Source organism: Zea mays, chromosome 5, assembly GCF_902167145.1.
Source record: "Zea mays cultivar B73 chromosome 5, Zm-B73-REFERENCE-NAM-5.0, whole genome shotgun sequence".
In the NCBI taxonomy this organism is placed as follows: domain Eukaryota; kingdom Viridiplantae; phylum Streptophyta; class Magnoliopsida; order Poales; family Poaceae; genus Zea; species Zea mays.
This window is the reverse complement of record NC_050100.1, coordinates 46,394,645-46,399,704: the sequence shown is the minus strand read 5'-3', so window position 1 is coordinate 46,399,704 and position 5,060 is coordinate 46,394,645.

Below are 5,060 nucleotides of genomic sequence, written 5' to 3'. Positions count from 1 at the left end.
CTCAGGAAGCTCTTGATGCACTGAAGAAGTTATTGACCACGCCGCCAGTGCTGAAGCCGCCACGCCAAACCAACCGACAGAAGATTTGATGTTGTACATCTCTTGCACGACTCACATGGTGAGCACCGCGTTGGTAGTCAAGCGACCAGAGGAGGGACACGCATATCCAGTACAACATCCCGTCTACTTCATCAGCGAAGTTCTGGGGCCATCTAAGAAGAAGTATCCTCAAGTCCAAAAACTGTTGTATGCAGTACTTCTAACTGCACGCAAGCTCCGTCACTACTTCGATGACCACAAAGTCATAGTAGTCACCGGGTTTCCAATAGGGGATATTCTCCACAACAAAGAAGCCATTGGAAGAATAGCCAAGTGGGCCTGCGAGCTGGGAGCTCACGACATCGAGTTTCGACCTCGTACTGCAATAAAGACTCAGGCACTAGTTGACTTCGTATCAGAATGGACCGAGCAACAAGTACCAGACAACTCGGAGACTGCAGAAGTATGGCGGATGTATTTCGATGGCTTGCTAAAGCTACAGGGGGCAGGTGCAGGGATCCTCTTCATTGCACCTAGAGGTGAGCAACTCAAATATGCTCTTCAGTTGTTATTCTCGGCGTCTAATAATGTAGCAGAATATGAAGCTTTGATCCACTGATTCAACATTGCCATATCACTAGGCATTAAGAGGTTGATGGTATACAGAGATTCACTGGTGGTCATAAGTCAGATAAATAAAGAATGGGATTGCTCGAATGACTCTATGGGAAAGTACTGCACAACCGTCCGAAAATTGGAAGACAAATTTGAAGGGCTGGAATTTCATCATGTGGAAAGAGATCGCAACGCGGCGCCATACACGTTGTCAAAACTAGGATCCAGTCGGACCCAGGTTCCACCTGGAGTTTTCGTCCAAGAGGTACCACGCCCAAGCATTTCCTCAGATCAAGCAGAAGAGTGCAACGTTTTGAGCCAGCCAGAGTCAGACTCTAATGACTAGAGGGAGCCCATCATCAGATATATAAAGAATGAAGAGGAACCAGATGACAAAGCTGCAGCAGAATGCATCGCAAGGCAGTCAGCCCACTACACCCTCATTGGGGATGCACTGTACCGAAGGAGCGCAACAGGAGTCCTCATGAAGTGCATTCTTTCGGCTACTGGAAAACAACTGTTAGATGAGATCCACACCGGACAGTGCGGGATAGATGCAGCATCCAGGACCTTGGTTGGGAAGGTCTTTTGGTCTAGTTTCTACTGGCCAACAACAAAGAGTGATGCAGCCGAGTTAGTCTAGAGGTGTGAAGCTTGCCAATTCTTATCAAAGCAGCAGCATTTACCAGCATAGCAACTGCAGACCATACCCATGACATGGCCATTTGCGTGCTGGGGATTGGACATGATTAGACCTTTCAAGAAAGCTTAGGGAGGATACACTCATGTGTTGGTCGCCATTGACAAATTCACCAAATGGATAGAATACAAACCCATTGCTTCTCTGACTTCAGCCAAGGTAGTGGAGTTCATACAAGATATAATATTCAGGTTTGGGATACCGAATAGCATCATAACCGACCTGGGATCCAATTTCACTAGCTCTGAATTCTTTGATTTCTACGAACAACGAAGCATCCAGATTAAATATGCATCAGTATCACATCCAAGGGCTAACGGTCAGGTAGAAAGGGCTAATAGAATGATACTGGAAGAACTAAGGAAGAAAGTCTTTGACAAGAATGAAAAGTTTACAGGAAAATGGATCAGAGAGTTGTCGTATGTGGTTTGGAGCTTAAGAACTCAACCTAGTCGAGCTCTACATGAAAATACTCCTTTCTTCATGGTCTATGGTTCAGAGGCAGTGCTACCTACTGATCTCAGGTTTGGGGCACCAAGGTTGGTCTTCGAAAGCATAGCTGAAGCAGAGGCTACCAGATTAGAGGACATTGACGTATTGGAGGAAGAGCGATTGAATACAGTAATTCAGTCAGCCAGATACCAGCAAACCCTGAGGCGCTATCATGACAAGGCCATACGACATCGATCCTTTGTAGTGGGAGACTTGGTCCTTCGTCGAATTCTAACGGGGGAAGGACGTCACAAATTATCACCACTATGGGAAGGACCATTTGTAGTAGCAGAGGTCACTCGACCAGAATCATATAGGCTTACTCAAATGGATGTCACAGAAATAGGGAATTCATGGAATATAGAGCATCTCAGGAAGTTTTACCCTTAGCAAGATTTCAAAAGCTATAGGGGGAGCATTGTATTCTATAATCGGTAAATACCTCATCAATAAAAGATTTCGTTCTCAAGGGCACTCGAAGTGTTTATTACCAATCAGCACGCTTACTCGACTTAGGGTGACCACTATACCCTACCAACAGAGCAATCGGCTTAAGTCGACAGTGACTTAAGACGGTGCAACATGCTCACGCTTACTCGACTTATGGTGACCACTATACCCTACTAACGGAGCAATCGACTTAAGTCGGCAGTGACTTAAGACGGTGCAACATGCTCACACTTACTCGACTTAGGGTGACCACTATACCCTACTAACGGAGCAATCGGCTTAAGTCGGCAGCGACTTAAGATGGTGCAACATGCTCACACTTACTTGACTTAGGGTGACCACTATACCCTACTAACGAAGCAATCGACTTAAGTCGACAGTGACTTAAGACGGTGCAACATGCTCACGCTTACTCGACTTAGTGTAACGTGCTCACGGTTACTCATCTTAGGGCGATCTCTATGCCTTACTAACCGATCAATTAGCATAAATTAGAAAAAGATTCTAAAACCAGCACACTGCACTTACTTCTACGATCATTCATAACAACTATTGAAATCTAACAACAGAAACAAAATGTTATGGTTTTTCAGCTGAGTATCTTCTAAACACAACGAAACATCTCTACTTGGTAATGTCTTTTGCAGGAGCTATCGAGGAAGAAGGGCGACTCGAAGCATCAGGCTCAGCCTTAACGTCCGCCACAATGTCATCAGGAACAACTAAACCAGGCCTCCTCATCAAGATTCGTCCCGCGCGAATGACTTTATCCATAACCTTGTCTCGCTGGGTCTTCAAAACAACGCAGTTGTCCTCTAGAACCTTGGCAGCCAGTCGAGCGGCTTCTAGCTCCTGGGCGACTGATCTCTTGGAGGCACGCAGATCCTTAATGACAGAGTCCTTGCTTGACACCAGCTGCCTGAGCCGCAAGATCTCATCCTAGGATACTTGCAGTTCATGGCGATGATGATCCAGATCGACCATGGTGAAGCGGTGGCTCCTCTCCAAGATGGTTAGAGAATTACTGGCGTCACGATATAACCTATCTAGATTGTTGCGGGAAGCTGCAAGTGTTCGTTTCTCCTCCTACAGACAAGAATCAACCCTCAAATATCCAGAAATTAGTAAAAGCACATCGAACCCAATTAAGTAAGCCTACCTCATTAACCGCCCTTTTAGAGTCAAGCTGAGCATTAAGAGTAGAATTCAAGGAATTCGCGTCGTCTAAAGAAGCAGAAACCCGGGCCAGGTCGATCTGACCTTGGGAATATCTGACAAAAAAGCAGCCGAAGAAAGATACCCAGTCAAAAAGCAAATTAATTAATCAGCCAAGAAAAAAAAGCAAAGGTACCAACCAGCATTTGACGCTTTCAAATCAGCTATCTGTCTTTGAAGCAACAATGGATTCCACTGCGTCAGAGACAGAACTCCTTCTGGAACAACAACGCCATGTGATCTCAATTGAGCAGACATCCCATCAACCAAAGCCTATTATCAAAAACAAGTGAGTACGAAGAAAGTAATTTACCAGGAGGAACGACAGAATGAAAAAAGCTAATTTACCTGAATATTAGAAAAGAACGAAGACAATCCCAAGTCAGGAGAAGTTGTGTTATGACTCGATGAAGGAAGATCAACTGGGACAATCTGAAAAGCATCGTCGGGGGTTGATTCAGCTCCTCCAGCAGATATCAGAATCTTGTCATCCAGTACACCGACCTCTAAGGCCACTCCCTCACTTGAAGTTGAAGAAGTATGCATCACTATTAGTCCATCAGAATGTGGTGGAGACAACCCGGTGTGGACATCCATGGAGGTATGGGAAGGAGAACTCGCTTGGACACCCTCGGGGGCTGGGTCGTAGCTCGCACCACCCATCGGAGCCGAATCGCTACCAGCAACACCCTCGGGGGCTGGGTTATAGCTTGCGTTACCCACCTGAGCCGGAACACTACCGGCAACACCCTCGGGGGCTGGGTAACCACCAACATCACCCTTGAGGACTGGATTTTCTGCAATATCCACCTCTAAGGCTGAAGGATTTTCAGTCACCTCCATATGAGTCGGGCAATCTTAACCAACCTCTTGACACTGAAGACCGCCCTCCAAGGTTGACGACGCGCGAGATGCCGCCCGGGATACCTCTAATCCCACATCGGGAATGTCAGAACAAACATCCATCATATCACCATCAGCTGGCTCTGACAGCATACCCTCAGGAATGGCATCCTCAAGGGTCTGATCAAAATCTGTTATAGATAAATCCTGAAGGCTAACAAGAGCAGACAAGGCTGGAGAAGGAATATCACTATCTCCTCTACTGCCCCTATAGAGTCGGCTATTCTTGCGAATTAATGGAACTTCTTCTTCTTCTTCTTCTTCGTCCTCATCAAAAATGCGGACAAAAGATGGTGCAGGAGCACACCCATTGGGCTCAGTTGCAACAGGTTTACACCCATTGGATTTAGCTTCAGCAGGGTCACACCATTGGGATCAGTCGGTGCACGGTCACACCCATTGGGGTCAACTTCAGCAGGTACACCACTAGTGGGATCAACTCCAGTAAAGACCTATGCCGGTACTTCTTCAGTAATAGGAGCAGAAGGGCCAGCACCCTAGTCCAAGCATGACAATCATCGAAGCCGTCTCCTTTTCTTCTTCTTTTCTTCAGCAGGCGCAGCCGGACGACTGACTTGGCGACGACGCTTTGGGCGAGTACCATCAGGCTTTTGGGCGTCCGTTGCTTTATCAGGCTCTGGCATAG